Source organism: Bos indicus, chromosome 21 (genome assembly GCF_029378745.1).
Source record: "Bos indicus isolate NIAB-ARS_2022 breed Sahiwal x Tharparkar chromosome 21, NIAB-ARS_B.indTharparkar_mat_pri_1.0, whole genome shotgun sequence".
Taxonomy (NCBI): domain Eukaryota; kingdom Metazoa; phylum Chordata; class Mammalia; order Artiodactyla; family Bovidae; genus Bos; species Bos indicus.
Genome location: NC_091780.1, coordinates 45,239,624 through 45,259,882, shown reverse-complemented (window position 1 = coordinate 45,259,882; position 20,259 = coordinate 45,239,624). Strand labels below are relative to the sequence as shown.

At 40.2% G+C, this 20,259-nt stretch overlaps 1 pseudogene; it reads right to left on the bottom strand.

Moving 5' to 3' along the window:
- Positions 1–19,211: 19,211 nt before the first annotated feature.
- Positions 19,212–19,907, bottom strand: LOC109575292 (cleavage and polyadenylation specificity factor subunit 5 pseudogene; annotated as a pseudogene).
- Positions 19,908–20,259: the final 352 nt, after the last annotated feature.

Sequence of the window (20,259 nt, the reverse complement as noted above, 5' to 3'; positions counted from 1 at the left end):
ATAAAATGTGTCACTGCTTCTGCTGCTTTCCCTTCTATTTGCCATGAAGTGGTGGGACCAGATGACATGATCTTAGTTTTTTGAATGTTGAATTTTAAGCCAGCTTTTCCACTCTCCTCTTTGACCTTCATCAAGAGGCTCTTTAGTTCCTCTTCACTTTCTATCATTAGAGTGGTATCATCTGCATATCTGAGGTGGTTGATATTTCTTCCGGCAGTCTTGATTCCAACTTCTGAGTCATTCAGCCCAGCATTTCACATGATGTACTCTGTATATAAGTTAAATTAAAAAGTGAAAGTCGCTCAGTTGTGTCCTACTCTTTGCGACCCCATGGACTGTAACCTACCAGGCTCCTCAGTCCATGGGATTTTCCAGGCAGGAGTACTGGAGTGGGTTGCCATTGCCTTCTCCAGGGGATCTCCTAACCCAGGGATCGAACCCGGGTCTCCTGCATTTCAAGCAGATGCTTTACCGTCTGAGCCAAGGAGCCACCTATTAAGTTAAATAAGCAGTGTGACAATATACAGCCTTGTTGTACTCCTTTCGCAATTTTGAACCAATCAGTTGTTCCAGGTAAGTTTTCTTACTGTTGCTTCTTGACCCACGTACAGGTTTCTCAGGAAACAGGTAAGGTGGTCTGGTATTCCCATCTCTCAAGAATTTCCCACAGTTTGTTGTGATCCACACAAAGATTTTTGCATAGTCAATGAAGCAGGAGTAGAGAAGTTTGGGAAATATTAAATAATACCACTTTGGCATAAAAAATTATGTCAAAATTATGTGGGTCTCTTTCAGCATATTGATTTCTCATATGAGTTACATGATTCTTGAAGCACTTTCTTTAAATGTATATTATACCACTAAAGATATCTCCACTCTGGCAGGCACAATTACATGGTGGAAAAGCCTGGCTTTTGCAGTCATGTGTTGTCAGAATGCCCACTCTTACTTTCTATTAGATTCATGACCATAGGCAAACTATTAACCTTTTTGGGCCTCAGAGCTCCGATGTGAAAAATGGGATTAGTGCCAACTTCTAGGGTTGTTGGATTATCAGGAATATTAATGATAGCTAATATTCACCATTTACTTTGGGCACTTCACATAGATTTTTTCATAGATCATCCCCTCAAACAAGGCTAGTAGTGGTGCTGCTACTTCTCTACAGACACAGTTGCTTAGAGGTTAAATAACTTGCCTGAGGTTGCATAACAAAGAAAGCAGCAGAAACAGGATCCAAACTCAGGCAGTCTTTTTTTTTTTTTTTTAATTTATTGTTTAAATGAAACAAAGATGAATTTTTTTTATTAAATTTTTTTTTAACTGAAGGATAATTGCCTTACAGAATTTTATTGTTTTCTGCCTAACATCAGCATGAATGAGTCACAGGCACACACATGTCCCTTCCCTCCTGAACTTCCCTCCCATCTCCCTCCCCACTCTACCTCTCTAGGTTGTCAGAGTCCCTGTTTGAGCTCCCTGAGTCATACAGCAAAATTTCCCTGTTATTCTCGCCATACATCCCACCCTCTCCCTCCAACCGTCCCCACCTCTTCCCCGCCATCCCCACCACATTGGGTCCACAAGTCTATTGTTTATAGTCCATGTCTCCATTGCTGCCCTGCAAATAATTTCATCAGTACCATCTTTCTAGATTCCATATATATGCATTAATATACAAGATTTTTCTTTCTCTTTCTGACTGACTTCACTCTGTATAATAGGCTGTAGGTTCATCCACCTCATTAGAACTGACTCACATATGTTCCTTTTTATGGCTGAGTAATATTCCATTGTATACATACACTACAGCTTCCTCGTCCATCCGTCTGTCAATGGACAGCTAAGTTTCTTCCATGTTCTAGCTATTGTGAATAGTGCTGCAGTGAACACTGGGATACATGTGGTCTTTTTCAATTTTGGTTTCCTCCGGGCATATGCCTTATAGTGGGTTGCTGGGTCATATGGTGGTTTTTTTTTTGTTTGTTTTTTTGTTTTTTTTTTTCATATGGTGGTTTTAGTCCTAGTTTTTTAAGGAATCTCCATACTGTCTTCCATAGTAGCTATATCAATTTACATTCCCACCAGCAGGGCAAGAGTGTTCCCTTTTCTCCATACCCTCTTCAACATTTATTGGTAGACTTTTTTATGATGGCCATTCTGACTGGTGTGAGGTGATTATCTCATTGTAGTTTTGATTTGCATTTCTCTAATAATGAACAGTGTTGAGCATCTTTTCATGTGTTTGTTAGCCATTTGTATGTCTTCTTTGAGGAAATATCTGTTTAGGTCTTTTTCCCACTTTTTGATTGTTTATTTTTGCTTGCCTAGTTGTATGAGCTGCTTGTATATTTTGGAGATTAATTCTTTGTCAGTTGTTTCATTTGCTATTATTTTCTCCCATTCTGAGGTTTGTCTTTTCACCTTGCTTACAGTTTCCTTTGCTGTGCAAAAGCTTTCAAGTTTAATTAGGTCCCACTTGTTTATTATTGTTTTTATATCCATTACTTTAGGAGGTGGGTCATAGGGGATCTTGCTTTGATTTATGTCATTGAGTGTTCTGTCAATGTTTTTCTCTAAGAGCTTTATAGTTTCTGGTCTTGTATTTAGATCTTTAATCCATTTTGAGTTTATCTTTGAAACGAAGATGAGTATTTTTAGTGATAAAAGGTTTAGTTCACAGAGAAGGTAGACATCATAAACCATTAGACACCTAACAACAAAGAAACAAAGATGCATAAAGCAAAAATCAGAAATATAAGGGGAAGAAAAAAACATATAATCATAGTGAGATGTATTAACATTTCTCTGCAAACTCAGGCAGTCTTGACTCCAGACTTCATTCTTTTTTTTAAAACAGTTCTATCGAGATATAATCCACATGTCATACAATTCACCCACTTAAAGTGTAAAATTCAGTGGTTTTTAGTATATTCATAGCTATGCAGTCATCACTAAAATCTAATTTTAAAACACTTTCATCCCCTCTAGGGACCTCCCTGGTAGCCCAGTGGCTAAGACTGCATTCCCAATGCAGATGGCCTGGGTTCAATTCCTAGTCAGGAAGCTAGATCCCTTGTGCCACAACTGAGTTTGTGTGCTACAACTAAGACCCAGTACAGCTGAAATGAATTTAAAAAATGTTTTTATCCCCCCTAAAAGAAATCTCAGGAGATGGTCCTAAGATGGTGGAGGAATAGGACGGGGAGTCCACTTTCTCCCCAACAAATTCATCAAAAGAACATTTAAACACTGAGTAAATTCCACAAAGAAATCTCATATCTATTAACAATCACTTCAACCCTAATCCCCTGCTTCCAGCTCTTGGCAGCTACTAATCTATTTCATATTTCTATAGTTTTGTGTTTTCTAAACATTTTATGTAAATACAATAATAAAATATGTTTTTATTTACAATTGGCTTCTTTTGCTTAACATAATGCTTTCAAAATGTATCCATGCTGTTGCATATATCAGAACCTCATTCCTCTTTATTGCCAAATAATATGCCATTGTATGGATATCTATCCATACAATCAAATTTTGGGTTGTTTTCACTTTTTGCCTATCAGGAGTAATGGGGCTGTGAGCATGTGTGTACAAGTGTTCTTATGTGCAAATTTAGGCTTTCATTTTTCTTGGTTATGTATCTAGCAGTCATATGCTAGGTCACATGATGACTATGTTTATCTATTTAAGGACATTCTTTTTTATTGTGAGAAATTTCAAAAGTTGAAAGAATATAGTACAGAGTACCTATACACCCTCCATTTAGATTCAGTAATTGTTAATATTTTACTGATTTTACATCCCTGCTTCTTCTCTTCCTCCCTATTTTTGTCTCTCAGATTTCATTTTTTTAGATTCAGTCTTCTTAACTACTACTTTATATTAATTTGCATTTAAATGAGTGAAAATAGATTAAGTAGTTATTATAATGCCTGGCCAATAATGGCTTCTTAATAAATGTGAATTTCTTCTTTTTCCCAGTGCTTAGAAACACTGTGTAGAATCTGGGGCTGCAAGCTCTACATCAAGATAAGAGAAGTGAGATTTTTTTTTTAATTTTTTTTATTATTATTTTTTACTTTACAATATTGTATTGGTTTTGCCATACATCAACATGCATCTGCCACGGGTGTACGAGAAGTGAGATTTAAATAGAGATTCAAGAACCTTACTTTCTATAGTATTTCTGGACCAAAGTCAGTGGAATTAGGTGGGTGGCCATCCAAGCCATGGTAATTAATTTGTGGTTGCCTTTATTAGGGTGATGGATCCTATGAATAGTTAAATTAACAGAAACAAAGCAGACAACTCAAACCATCACAACTTTTTTTAAGGTAGCATGAACTTCAGCTCATGTGATGTACAAACAAGCCTATCGAAAGCAAATTAAGAAATCCCATTTACTAATGCCAGTTTTTTCACATCCCCACATTTCATGCATGGACATGAGGAAGGAGTTGTGAGAGAGAACTGACCAAAACTGAAGTTTTACCAAAGATACCAACAGGAAGGGTTACTTTCTTCCTGGACAGTGACATATATCAGGTGAAAATTGGATAACACATGACTCTACTCATTATTGACTTATTCTGAAGAATTGATCATAATATTGGCTCCTTGGGGACTTCAGAACAGTTTTCAGTCCAGTGAAATTCACATGCTTCCCCAAAATCCATGGGACTTCCTGGAATTTTTATGTATTATTACTCTTGATCTTGTGAACACCTAGGTCTGGGGCCCGAGTCTCACTGAGCCCAAACCTGAGATTCTGAGCCCTGGCTGTACACCAGAGACCTTTATCGCACCTAACAAAATTAGCAGTTTCTTAGTATAATCTAATACCTGATCTACATTAAAATTTCCCCAATTTCCCCCAAAATATCATTTACAACTGGTATGTTCAAACCACAATCCAACAAAATCCACATATTGTATTTGGTTTTATTCTTCATAAGTCTCTTATAATCTAGCGTAGTCTCCAACACTTTTTTTTTAGTGCCGTTGATTTGTTGAAGAACCTCTGTATGTCCTGAAGAATATTCCTACCTTATCACTCTGATGATTTCCTTGGGATGTCATTTCCCTTGTTCCTCTATTCCTTGTAAGCTGGTAGTTGGATATAAAAGGTTGGTTAGATTCAGGTTAAACATTTTGGGTAAGAATACTTCATGGGTGACACTATGTCCTTTGTGCTACATCGTTTCAGGTCCACACAATATCTGGTTGCCCCACCAATACTGAGACCAAGATTGATCAGTGCAATCATATGATGGATCACAGCCTGATCCTTCTCTTTGCAGAGCTGTGTTTTCCCCTATAACCAGGGTGGGGTGATACTTCAGTCCTTCTATTCACTGCCACCATGTGCCATCCAAGTCCTGAAAGATTAAACAGAAACAAAACAAAAAATTATCTTCACTTTCCTAGTTTGAATCAGAGGATTTAAGCAAAGTATATTATTTGATCACAATGGAGTAGAATTAGAAATTAGTAATGGAAAGAAATTTAGGAAATTCACAAATACGTGGAAATCAGCTCCTAAATTTTAAATTAAACCAAGATTGGAAAAATTGTTTCTTTATGAAAGGAAAGAGATTTCCTGACCTAGCATCATGATTTTAGCCCCTCCTCCACTGTTCCTCCAATGCCATGTGCTGCTTCCTGTTACAGAGACTTTGTATCCACTGTTCCCACTGCCTAGAATGCTCTTGTCCAGCTTCCTTGCTCAACTAGTGCCTACCTTTCACTCAGATCTCAAGCCCAATGTTACTTCTATGGAGAGAACTTCCATGATCCCCCACACGCTAGGGCAGGTCTTTCTGGCGGTGTGTGCCATCCAGAAACATATGCCTTTCCTTTTTATCACAGAATATATTTACAATCTGTATGTGATCAGTGGTTTAATGTTTATTACATCTCCCCTGCTAGGTTGCTAACTCCCCAAAGAATGGAACCGTGCTTCTTTTGTTCACCTTTGTCTCTCCTGTGTTGAGCACAGTAGCTGGCACACAGTAGGAGCTCAGTATATATTTGATCATTCATAAGAATAGAAAAAAATTTTATGTAGATATTTCTCACAATTTTATGATAAAAAGATCAATATAAAGGCTAAAATACAGAAAATTTACACAATGAAACATGTAGCCTTTAAAAAGTGTTTCTCAAAAAAATCATGTTTCTGAGCAATATTTAATGATACTGGGAAGCATTCATTATATAATATTAGATTTAAAAATTAATGTGGCATAAGAGTCCTATTTACCTTTTCCACATATTTTTGAAAAGTAAAATTATTAAGTGTAGTTTTGTGTCATGCTTTTCACTTAATACTTAAGCCAATGTATCAATTTATCATGTATGCATAAGATATAAGCAGAGAAATAAGTTGAAGACAATGTTACTGGTGATTTATTTTATTGGACAGAATTTCAGGAGGATTTATTTCTTCCTTAGACTTCCTGTATTTTTCAAATGTGTTGGTAATAAGCACATATGTTTTTGTAATTAGGAGCCACTGTAATTAAGAACATGGACTTTGGTGTTAGCCTGATCTGAGTTCCAGTTCCAGCTCTGTCTCTGCCACCTAGTAGCTGAGTGACCTGGACAACATTCTCCCCTCAGAGGAGTACCTAAAACACATAAACCTCTTAATGCCATATTAATAACTAGCAGCTTTTGTTATAGATTTGGATCTGATAAAAATATCACTTTTAAAATTTAAAAAACCTTTCTTCTGGAAAGAAAAAAATGAAAATAATACCCATCTCTACTTTCAATAGTATTTTCAAAACGAAAAAAAAGTTTAAAGTCATACTCAGAACATTGAAAAAGTGAAGGATTACTGGCCCTGGAGAATCAGCTGTAGGAAGAAAGACCATTGAAATTCAGGAGTTAATTCCTGGGTCACTTTCTAAAAAGTAAAAAACAAAACTCTTTAACGTTGCCGACCTAAAGAGATGTGAATGAATTCCTATATTAAGTGCAGCTGCTGCAGCAGGGTCCCTCAGAGCTGTTCACAAGCCGGTAATGATTTAGCCAAACTGTTGGACTCAGCTGTGTCATCACTGTAGTGGACAGCTCTACTTCATAGGCAAACTTACATGACCTCAGTTTCTCCCTGGTAAGTTGACAAATTGGCTCCACAACCAAGTTGATAATTTGTAAGCTATCCAAAATTCATGCATCTTGTTCTAATTGGAACAGCGTGTAGTCAGGGAGACCAACTTTAGTAGAAGCTATTAGGTTTGTCTCTAGTGGAAAGACCCGATTGGAATCTCAGCCCTTCCACTTACCCAATTTTATAGCTTTAGGCTAAAACTTAATCATGCATGAGCTTCATTTTCTCATTTGTAGCTGGGAATGATGATTCCTACCCTACTGGGAAGCTGTGCAGATAAAAAGAAATGGTGTCCATGAGAGCCTGGAACAGAGCCTGACAACTGACAGGATCAATGTACTACTTCCCACCTCCCATGGGGACCCAGTCCGTGGGACAGAACCAGGCAGCCAGGCCTGTATCTGAGCACGGCTACTGCAGTGAGATATGCAGCCCAGTTCCTTCATGGGGCTCACATCCAGCTAACAGAGCTGTCTGCCAGGTGGTAGAGGCCTTCAGAGAGCAGACTGACGCAACCCCTGCCTTCGGGAAGCAGCATTGCTAAGCAGCCCTTCGACCGTTAAAATAGATCAAACTTTATTGGTTTTAAGTAGACAATGATCACATCTGTTTCTTGAGTGATTATACCTCCAACTTCTCTAAATCTAAACTTAAACCTTGATGCAGCCTACACACATACACACACACACATAGACACACCGAGTCCTTGAATCAGAAGGATGGTTTTCTCTACAAGTCACAGCTTTTCCTCATCTTTTTATTTTGAAAATTTCAAACAAATTGCAAACAGAAAAATTACAAATAGTACAATGAACACCATATACTATTCATTTAGATTCATCAATTGAATTTCCCCATTTGCTTTCTCTTTTTAATTTTTTATTTCTGGCTGAACCATTTAGAGTTAATTATAGACACTGACACTTCATCCCAAAATACGTTAGCATGTATTTCCTAAGAACAAGGACATTCCTCCTACATGGAATAAGACTCTCACTCAGGAAATGTAATGGTAATGCACTAGTAGAATCTGATACACAGTCCATATTAAAATATTTTCATTTGTCCCAACAATATCCTTTGTAGGTTTTTTTTTCTTTTAATCTAGATATCAAAAAGAATAAAAAGGAAAAAAGACCACATATTGCATTTAATTGTCATCCATTCACTCTGAAATCCGATAACCTTTCCCCTTTGGAGCTAGAACTATTGTTTTCCTCTTAATTTTTGTTTACAGCAGTGGGCCTCGTGACTAAATGCAGAAATTTGTCATCTTCTATGTACTTCTTGAAAAAGTGACTTGTACTGAATATAATCCCACTATTTTTCAGATCTTAGCTTTAAACCATATTGAAATAGAATGATACATGTTAACAGCAGCTATATGATGACAAGTCTGGGTAGGAAAGGAATGGGGCGTGCAGCCTGTTCAAGTCAAAGAACTGACAGAACAGGAAGGTGACAAGACCAGCAGGCCATGAGTGGAGTTAGGAACCTGACTCTCTCCCAGGGAAGGTGAAGAGAGTCACAGAGGAGTGAGGGGGAGCCTCGGGATGGTGACTTTCCTAGGGGACAGATCATTCTGAACCCTGGAAGACTTCCAGGCCAGAGGAGCAGCAAAGCACACTGGAGACCCACCGGGGGTGGGGAGAGTGGGGAGTGCCCAGGTAATAAGGAAGAAACAGTGAATCCCACCCCTGAGCTGCACATGGTTTTAAATTCAAATTAGTTCTCTAGAAGAGGGGCCTTGGGACCCAGACCTATGCCAGCTGGAGTCAGATCAGGTAACCTTCTGGAGGGGGAAGGTAGAGGGCAGGCTAGAGGTGCAAAATCCCAGATCTTCAGATCTCCTGAGGCAGAACTCCTTCAGGTAAGGAAAATGGGAGAAAGAACCCAGAGTAATCATCAGGAAGAGAAGTTGCCGATGAGACCGTGAAGGGACAAGTGGGAGGACGAAGGCCAACTCAGTTGGGATGGCCAGGGAACAGTGGAAAGAATCTGTGTCCCTGACAACATTGATCCACTGAGCTAACCAACTCCTAAGCCGCCCCACCTCTGGACTTCTTGCTACGTAAAACAATAAATTTTCGTACTATTAAAAACAAGAGGCCACCTTAAATTAATGAATTAAGAAGTTATCTGAAAAGGATATTTGCCAAGAAGTCTTGAGAACCAAAAGAATAAAGATAGCAAATAGGTGAACATAGTCGCAGTGACTACAGCAAATCCATTCAGCTTGTTGGCTAGATCTTATGCATATGATTACCTTGAAAAATTGTGAAGAACAAACCTATCAACTCAATGATTTTAAAAGGATTAGAGAGAAAACCAGTAAAGGCAGGTGAAAGGAACGTCTGCTCTGTAGGCAGTTTCTTAAGACATATAACATATACACAAGTATATACGTGTATGTGCGATGCATATATATATACACACATGTGAGTGTATATAATAATATATATGTACAAAATGTGCCCCACACAGGAGGCACTGCTGAATACAGAAGCATTCCAGGTTATTCAAGTCGGGGAGAACAAGAGAAAGTAGGATACTGACTACTAAATGTTGAAAAGAGGTTTGAGGTACTCAAAGGAAATTTGTGCCAGAATAACTAGAATAAATAGAGCTTCCACAATGCACCAGCTTTGATAAGGTTGCAAAGCAGTATGAGTAATAGAGGAGAGGGAAGTGTCCTGACTCTGTTCCTGTTGTCGAGTTTCTCTGCTGTAAACTCTGCAGATACTGAATCACCAGGGAGAGGTTTTTCAACCCTCTCCGCGTCTAAAATTTAACCCCATTGTACTTCAGTTTCCTGGCACAAACCTTACTGTAAAGTTGTTTGTAGGACCGTGAATGAATTTAACAGACTGTAAATTTAACCCTAAAAATATGTAACCTTATTTCCTCCAATTTAGTGTGAAAATAATCTGTGCTGCAGTTGGGAAGAAAGGGAGAAAGAAACATGTTTTCAGCCGTTTCACCTTCAAATTAAGAGCGTGATTGTTGACATGGAACATCCACCGTTCATTTAGAAACTGTTGTATTGACTACTTCTTTCCTATTCCTCGGATCTGCTCATCTGAAGGGGTGGTGCTGATGGGGATTCGAACAGCTGCACATTTCCAACATAGTATTCCCTAAATGGTGTCAAATGACTGGGAATGAAGTTTTGGTGACTGGATGATTTATTCACTTAGTCATCGTTGTTCCGTCAGGGGAAACAATAAGAGGCTTTTGTTTGTGTTTCTGAGTGTAGGGTGTGAGGGATGAAGAGAAGAGAATAGCCATATAATGAAACTTTGGTCCTTTTTCTCCCTCTCTCAAAAGAGGTCTTTATCTTCAAATTACTATAAATATATCATAAAAAGAGAACATATACTGCATTGTGGCCCCTTCTACATTGTTTTTTCATATTTTCCTGGAAAGGTTCTTTTTTTTTTCCTTCTCTATTAAAAATACTGCAAAAAATAATGCATAAATATGTTCAAATCATAAAATATTCAAACATTACAGAAATAACAGAGTGAAAAACAAACGTTTCTCTTCACTGCCCTTGCCCAACCCCCCTCTCCCAACAGTCAGCCCCTACAAAAAAAAGTTCTTTGTTTCTTTTTTTTAAACCTTATTACCCTGATTTGGGGCAGTTTCATAACAACAGACGGTATATTCAGTCAACAGGCAAATTCCAAAATACAAACAACCAGGAATCACTGAAAGTGAACCTCCCTGTGAAATATAGTCCCAGAAAGTGCCAGGGAAATTTGTGGCAGGGTGGCTGAACACACACCAGAGTCCCCGAGTGAAAAGGCTCCTGGGGCCAGAAGCATCTGCGTTTGCTTCTCCCCCCGCCATTAGCTAGCTGGATGTCTTTGATCATCTTTGTTTCCCCAGCTGTAAGGTAGGCTTGACAATAGGAGTCCGAAATGAAGCTTATGGCCAGGAGACACCTAGCAAGTGCCTGACCTATGCTAGATCTTTGGCAAAAATAGTTTTCCTCCCAATTCCAGAGGAACTTTGGTGCGTCTAAAGCACATGTTGATTTCTGGTGAAATTCTAGTTTCATCTGCATGTTCGTGGGGAAGTTATAATCCTATTTGTGCACTGTTTATAAAAGGTGAAAAAAGAGCATGCTTTGTTGCCCTGCCAAACTGCTTGGAGTGCATCAGTGTTTTCACAGGTTAATTAAAGGCTGGCACAGAAATGCATCTGCACTGGACTTAGGTTCAGGCAATGGATGTGGATTCAGGCAAGAGTGTTCAGGATTATGCAATCCTGATAATCATGTGTAAGTTATCTCTGGGAATCCTGTATCATAAAAATAATTCAAAGACAAATTTGAGTAACTGGGGAACACTGATGCAAGAACATTGGATTTAATAAAAAAAATTATTTGTGTAATATTAAGACGGTTATCACCGACTCGATGGACGTGAGTTTGAGTGAACTCTGGGAGTTGGTGATGGACAGGGAGGCCTGGCCTGCTGCAATTCATAGGGTCGCAAAGAGTCGGACACGACTGAGCGACTAAACTGAACTGAACTGAAGACGGCTATTTGGGAGTTCATAGTTTTTTATTTTCTTCACACACACACACACACACACGCACGCAAAACTCAGCAGTCATCCAACAGGCAAGCTCATAATAAGGTGAAAAGTAACTTGCAGAAGGTAGAAGATAAGGCTTTTGGCAATTCTGGGGCTTTTCTGCAGTCTTTGAAGGTTAGAGTGCCCTCTACCGGTTACTTTCTAGAAAGGCAGGCAACTAATAGTCCACAGAGGACTCAAAATTTTTGGAAACATGTAAATACAATACTTAATCTCTGTATATTTCCTATTGAGTGATCCTTTTTTCTAAAGGCTTATCATCTGAAAAGGAGAAAAGTGCATTTTTTGTTCCAACTTGATTTCTTAATCAGAAATACCATATTAAGTAAATAAGTAAGTGTCAGTCGCTTAGTCATGTCCGACTCTTTGTGACCCCATGGACTGTAGCTTTCCAGGCTCCTCTGTCCATGAGATTCTGCGGGCAAGAATATAAATTTTGTCTGTTGGGTCCTAAATTTTAAAGTAATCAGCATTTCAGAAGAAAGATTAAATGGAGTAAAGTGGCCCCCAAATATTTAAAACTAGATTTTACATTAAAAATATATATTTTGTTGCTGGATATACAGTTTCTAGTATACACTAGTCTCTCTGTACTAACTTTTCAATTTCCTGTAAATCTATGATTATTTCAAAATGAAAAGTCGGGGGAAAAAATCTAATGAGTTTACTATGCAGCTTTAAATTATTTAAGTCTTTTTTGAGCTTGTTGTACTGTAATGGAAAAAAAATAACAAAGACGAAGATTTAAAATGTACATCAGTTGAAATTTTGACTTTTCTGTTCTTTTTCTTGCCCTACTCTCCTTTTCTTGCCCTACTCTTCCTGGCTACTGGCCAGGAAGGGTGGCCAGAAGCCTTAGCTGATAGTCCCTGAGGAACCTGCAAGAGGAATCTAGCCAGAACAGGTATGTGCATGCTCGTCAGGCACAGCAAACATATTGCCCATGTGAACTAGCTTACTGCTTTTCATTCATGTATTTAAAAAACAGAATTTTTAGCTTGTAATGCAGTGTGACCCAGAATTCATCCACTTTTCACCCATGCATTAACTTATTCCACAGCTATTGAGCACCTATTATGTACTGCACACTATCTATATGTCATGAATACATGTTGCTTCTACCAAATAGGGGTCTAAAATTTAATCACATTCCTTTTAACATCAAAACAACACACAAACACATGCACACACCAGTCTCAGGAAAATCCTTTTTTCCTTCCCTCTGCAAAATTCCTCTGTGTTACAAATCCATGAACACCAGAGGGCTAAAACTCATGCTGGGACCCAGTCCTGCATTTAATTTGCCTACTGGTCTCTACTGGGAGTGTGGGTTGTGGGAAATCAGATTTGGACAGCTTCCACCACCCTGGAAACATTGCCCGATTGTCCCGCACCACAGATCCCTGCAATGGCTCCTAGAAAAGTGACGGGGGATGTTGGTTCCCACCCAGTGTTACCGCACACAGATAAGACTTCCACGCTTTGTGACAGAAAGGGTGCCGCACTCTGTGTGTGTTCATCCCTCAGTTGTGTCCGACTCTTTGTGACCCCATGGACTGTAGCCTTCCAGGCTCCTCTGTCCCTGAAATTTCCCAGGCAAGAATACTGAAGTGGGTTGCCATTTCCTTTTCTAGGAGATCTTCCTGACCCAGGGATCGAACCTGAGTCTCCTGCATTGGCAGGCAGTTTCTTTACCACTAAACCACTAGGGAAGTCTGTTACTGTACACAGAGGGCAGAAATCCCAAACTGTTCTTTAAACACACACACACATATATCAAAGCCCACTTTTCCCTAGAGGACTGGCAGCAGGAATACCCAGTTTTGCATCCATGACCTGAGAAATCTCCAGAGCAAAGTAGCCTGTCCTTGATCTGGACTCCTCAGTCACATCCTTGGTTATCTCATTCCATGTAAAGCCTACAGCACAGCTGCCCTGGTTGGAGCGGGGTGGGGGGGAGGGGGGTTCTGTCTCCATCTACCTATTTTTTTCTTTGCATCTCTCCCCTCCCAAGCTAGTGGACATTGAGGTACCTCTGTGAAGCTGTGGGGTTTTGTGAAATGCAAATTGAAAACTGCCGATCTATTTAAAAACTCTTACTTTATTGAAAAATGAGGCCCCAAAAGTGTTGTAAACTGCTGATCTAGAACTCAAACTGAGATCTCATTTCAAACCTCTTGCTCTTCCCGTTGCTTTGTGTTGTTTCTCTTTTATCTCTATGAAGCTTTATTTGTTGTAGGTCCCATTCCCTCTGAGCTCAGCCTTAGTTAGTTATATATTGAAAAGCAATCTCATAATTTATAATTGGATGTTTATGGCCAATAATAGCTCAGTAAATTGCTTCTATCAAGGAGTATCTGGCAAAGTCCCAGGAGAAAACAGATGGCACACTCAAATTAGGATAATTCAAGGTGGGTTTAATAAAGGTACTATTTACACAAGTACATGTAGTGTGTAAGGAGAGACCACAAGGACAGCAGTCCCAAGGGTATTCCCACTCCTACTCCCAGAAGGATGCAGCGAGTGAGCAGAATCTCTAGAGACGCATGGAGCTTGCCAGAAGAGGAGCTGTGACCTTTGGTCATGGGACCCAAGCTGCCCAAGGTGACCTTTCAGGCTTAAAGTTGGGCAGTTATAACAGCACCTCCTGGGCCTAAGAGTGGGCTCTTATCTTCCACTTGAAATGAATTGTCAGAGGAGACATAAGTGCTAACGAAGCAAGAGACTCTTGGGAAGAGGTGCCCAGGCGGAGAATAGTAAGGTAAGGGAACCCAGGAGAACTGCTCTGCCACGTGGCTCTAAGTCTCAGATTTAATGGTAATTTGGTTAGTTTCCAGTTGTCTCTGGCCAAACATTCTGACTCAGAGTCCTTCCTGGTGGCACATGGATTGCTCAACCAAGATGGATTCCAGGAGAAGGATTCTGGGAGATTGGTAGGACATGTGGGCTGGAGTCTCCTCTCTCGTTTTGACCTTTCCAGAATTCTTCCAGTTGGTGGTAGCTTGTTAGTTCCACATTCCTTACCAAGATCTCCTGCTGTAAGATAACTCATGTGAGTGTCTGGTTCCTGTGGTGCCTGACCAGGGCAGGTGGTTTCAGTCAGTGGTTCCCCAAACAGCTTCACTCTCCTCTCTTCCTCTGATCTCTCCCAGGGATCGTTGTTGGTTAAACCCAACTAGAAGTCAAAGGCTGGAGAAGGCAATGGCACCCCACTCCAGTACTCTTGCCTGGAAAATCCCATGGACGGAGGAGCCTGGTAGGCTGCAGTCCATGGGGTCGCTAAGAGTTGGACACAACTGAGCGACTTCACTTTCACTTTTCACTTTCATGCATTGGAGAAGGAAATGGCAACCCACTCCAGTGTTCTTGCCTGGAGAATCCCAGGGATGGGGGAGCCTGGTGGGCTGCTGTCTATGGGGTCGCACAGAGTCGGACACAACTGAAGCGACTTAGCAACAGCAGCAGCAGAAGTCAAAGGCTCTGAACCAGTCTGTAGGGGTCAGCCACCCTATTATAGAGCAGGCCGAAGGTGGGTGGAGAGTGAACCTAGGGGCAGTGGAAAATCTTTTACTACAAGGTGCTGAAATAAAATTCACATTTTATGGCAAGACAAGAAAAATTTTAATTTTTAAATTTAAATTTTTAAATAAAATTTTTCTTTGCCTGTTTGGGCCGTGGGCTTCTCCTTCAGTGCATGTTGTACATCTGCTTTAACCAGTTCTCTTTAGGAGATAAAATTCCTTCTTAAAGTCATAAAGGCTCACAGCTCCTTAGGAGATAACCTTCCTTCTTAACCTTGTAAAGGGCCAAGAGCCACATGTAAATCTGGATTGTGTAAACTGTCAATTGATTATAGCCCTTTGTCTTAAAGACTTATATCACTGTACTTCGACCTCTAAAGAAGGAAATATTCCTCGGAACTTTCTGAAAGATTGTTTCCCAGGTTATAATCCTCAGGTTGGCAGCAATACAATTTTCCATTTCTTTCTTAGATCTACCATTGATTAATTACTAAATTGTATGTGGCCTTTCTTGTTGACATATGTGACAAAGGTCACATACAATTTAGTAAGGGACTCTTGGAGTCATCTAATGATGATTCACTGTGATGTTGTCATTCATACTCAGAAATATGTATTTGGTCTTATCCTTGTTTCTAGCACAGAGCTCCTAAAACCCTTGGAATTTCCCAAGTGAAGAGAATGACCAAGGTGTCTTTTGTGATGGAGTGGTGACTTTCGGGCTGCACCTCAGATTGAAGGCAGTAGGCCAAGAGAACCAACCAAGTAATAAGAGGATTGGAACTTTCGGTCCCATGCTCCATTTCCAGGGAGGAGAGGAGAGCTAGAGGTTGATCAGTCACCAGTGGCCAATGATTTAATCATTCATGCCTATGTAATGAAGCTTCCGTAAAAACCCAAAAGGATGGGATTTGGAGAACTTTACATTGGTGAACCATAATGCTTTCACATACCACTGTGCTGGGCCCCAAACTCCATGGGGACAGAGAAGCTCCTTTGTTTAGGACCTCCCCCTATATATCTCTATTATCTGGCTGTTGATTCCAATCCTTTAATATCCTTTGTAATAAACCAGTAATCCAGTGAGTAAAGTGGTTTGAGTTCCCCGAGTCACTCTAGAAAATTAATCGCACCCCAAGAGGAAGTCATGGAAACCTCTAATTTCTTGCTGTTGGGTCAGAAGCACAGGTAACTGTCTGGACTTGTGATTGGCATCTGAAGTAGGGGCAGTCTTGCAGGACTGAGCCCTCAATCCGTGGGATCTGATGATGTTTGGTTAGGTGGTGTCAGAATTGAGTTGAATTTTAGGACACTCAGCTCGTGTCAGAGATTTGCTTAGTGTGGGGAAAAAACCTACCCATCAGAGTTAATGCTAGAATCATGCTTATCTAATAATGGGATCCCAGAATATGGAAAAACAAAGGAAAAGCAGTCACTGGAATGGAGCTTTCCAAGTGCCCTGAACTCTCACTACACAACCTGGAATGAACCTTACTGTGATCTGTGCTCTATATTTCTTTGAAATGATTCAAACACAGGGATGGTTTTTTTTTTTTTGGCCGTACCCACAGCTTGCAGGAACTTAGTTCTCTGGCCAGAGATTGAACCCAGGGCCACGGCAATGAAAGCACCAAGTCTTAACCACTGGACCGCCGGGGAATTCCCCATAGGGATTTTAAAAGATTCTTTTTAATTTTTATTCAACTATAGTTAATTTACAATGTTGTGTTAATTTCTGCTATATAGCAAAGGGACTCATATATATATATATATATATATATATATATATATATGCTAAGTCGTTTCAGTCGTGTCCAACTCTGTGCGACCCGACCCCATAGACGGCAGCCCACCAGGCTCCCCCGTCCCTGGGATTCTCCAGGCAAGAACACTGGAGTGGGTTGCCATTTCCTTCTCCAATGCATGAAAGTGAAAAGTGAAAGTGAAGTCGCTCAGTCGTGTCCGACTCTTAGCGACCTCATGGACTGCAGCCTACCAGGCTCCTCCCTCCATAGGATCTTCCAGGCAAGAGTACTGGAGTATATATACACATATTTATATATATATTCTTTTTCATATTATTTTCCATTATGGTTCATCACAAGCTACTGAATATAGTTGCCTGTGCTAGATAGTAGGACTTGTTTATCCATTCTGCATATAATAGTTTGCATCTGCTAATCCCAAACTCCCAACCCATCCCTCTCCTGCCCCACCTCCCCCTTAGCAACTACAGATCTGTTCTCTATGTCTGTGAGTCTGTTTCTGTTTGATAGATAAATTCATTTGTGTCATATTTTAGATTCCACATATAAGTGATATCTTATGGTATCTCTTTCTGACTTACTTCACTTAGTATGATAGTCTCTAGGTTCATCCATGTTGCTGCAAATGGCATTATTTCATTCTGTTTATGGCTGAGTAGTATTCCATTGTGTGTGTGTATATATATATATATATATATATATATATATACTACAGCTTCTTTTGCATTCGTTCTGTCAGTGAACATTTAAGTGTTTCCATGTCTTGGTTATTGTGACTAGTGCTGCTATGAACATAAAGGTCCATGTATCTTTTTAAATTATATGCCCAGGAGTAGGATTGCTGGATCATATGACAATTCTATTTTTAGCTTTTTGAAGAATCTCCATACTATTTTCCATAGTGACAGCACCAACTTACATTTCTACCAACAGTGTAGAAAGGGTCCCTTTTCTCCACACCCTCTCCAGCCTTTGTTATTTGTAGACTTTTTAATGATGGCTATTCTGACCAGTGTGAGATGGTATCTCATTGGAGTTTTGAATTTGCATTTCTCTAATGATTAGAGATGTTGAGCATCTTTTCATGTATTTGTTGGCCATCTGTATGTCTTCTTTGGAGAAATGTCTTTTTAGATCTGACCATTTTTCAACTAGGTTGCTTTGTGTTTATTTGTTTGTTAATTGATTTACATGAGCTCAAATGGGGGCTTCCCTAGTGGTTCAGATAGTAAAGAATCCGCCTGCAATGCAGGAGACCCAGGTTCAATCCCTGAGCCGCAAACATCCCCTGGAGAAGGGAATGGCAACCCACTCCAGTATTCTTGCCTGGAGAACTCTATGGACAGAGGAGTTTGGCAGACTGCAGTCCATAGGGTCCCAAAAAGTTAGACACAACTGAGCGACTGACACTTTCACTTTTCTTTTCATGAGCTCAAACATGGTTTTTAAGCAGAAGTGTTATGTTTCTTAGGTTCACACAGGTAGCTGGGAAATCCCTAACAGTACCACTTGAGCAAAGAAAGAGAGTCTTGTTTAGGGTCAAAGCCACAACAGGTCAAGAATGGAGTCTGAGGTAAATGGAAAAAATTACTGAACTACAGATAAATGTTTGTTCAAAGTAAAAACTAGTTATTCCCAAAAGATTTCTCCAAAGTTAAAAAGAAAGCCTTAAAAAAAAAAAAAAAAAACTTTAGGAGATTAATGTCCCTGTTTTTTCTTGGCTAATTTCTTTTCTTTTCTTTTAACAGCACAATCTAGCTTTTCATATTAATATTCATTTACTATTCAGACCACAGAAAGTAGGTGGTAATTTCAGGACTGGGAAAGAGATAATACCAAAAAAGCTCTTCCTGGACGTTTATTCTATGCTGTGTATAGCTGTGCACACAGAGATGGCTTCTCTTACTTCTCTGTTGCTGCTGCTGCTGCTAAGTCGCTTCAGTCGTGTCCGACTCTATGCGACCCCATAGACGGCAGCCCACCAGGCTCCCTCCTCCCTGGGATTCTCCAGGCAAGAACACTGGAGTGGGTTGCCATTTCCTTCTCCAATGCATGAAAGTGAAAATCGAAAGTGAAGTCGCTCGCTCAGTCGTGTCCGACTCTTAGCGACCCCATGGACTGCAGCCTATCAGGCTCCTCCGTCCATGGGATTTGCCAGACAAGAGTACAGGAGTGGGGTGCCACTGCCTTCTCTGCTGTGCAGCAATTCAGTTGTATATAAAATTGACCCTGCTCAAAAGCTGGGGGAGACTAGAAATAGTGGGTCCATATCCAGGTGCATTGTTACACAGTTCAAACAGTGGTGCAGCTACCAGCTTGTAATTTTTAGGGACTGCAAACAAGGCTTTCTCTTGAAGCTGAACCAAAAACAATTTCTTATGTTCCTTAGGTTTTGTATTATGTGCAGGAATATATGGATACTGAGGAGGTTCAAAATTTGGTCTACACCAGTTGCCAATGCAGTCATCAAAGACCCAGTCTTGCAGGACTGCATCTTGACCACCCGATATCTCTGTTATTAAGCGTTTTAGTCCTTCAACTTCATCTTCTCCTGGGTTAATAAGCTCACCACCAGGTAATTTGAAGAAGTTGTTCCCAGCTGTAGTAGTAACACATGGGGTAGCCCGTGCTCATGGACAATGAAAACCGTTTCTACAGCCCTCCTCACGCCAATTTTATCAAATTCCTTCCTCATGCGCTGAAATCTGGCTGCAACAGAGCTGTCCTCACAGAGGGGCTCTTTTGTACCAAAAAGGGAATTGGTAAGAGGGTACAGGTAGATGGTGCGCTCTAGGGTGAGGGGCTTGGTCTGCTGGATGTACTTGTTGCCGAACTGGGTGACTCCCGGGGCCAGCCATTCTGCGATCGATTGGGCGGCACCACGGCCATGATGACGAGCTTTGGCACTAGGAAAGCAGGAGGCAGGGAGGCTGCCTGTGTGGGCCGCAGTTACCTGCGTCCCACTCAGCAGCCGCCGCCCGCCATTAACAAGAGAATGCCGAGGGAGGCCTTGGCTAATTTCTTAATGGGCATATGGGTAAGTTTGAATTTAAAGTAAGTCAATTTACTATTAAAACTTGATTACATCATTGATGTCTTAAAAATATTAAGTAACTTAAAAGAACATTTGAAATGAAGACTACATTTTTAGTGTTTCTTAAATAGAAAAATGCTGATGTAAGAAAAACCTTGAAGAACAAAATATTTTAAAGAACACTTAGTTTAAGGAAAATACTCACGT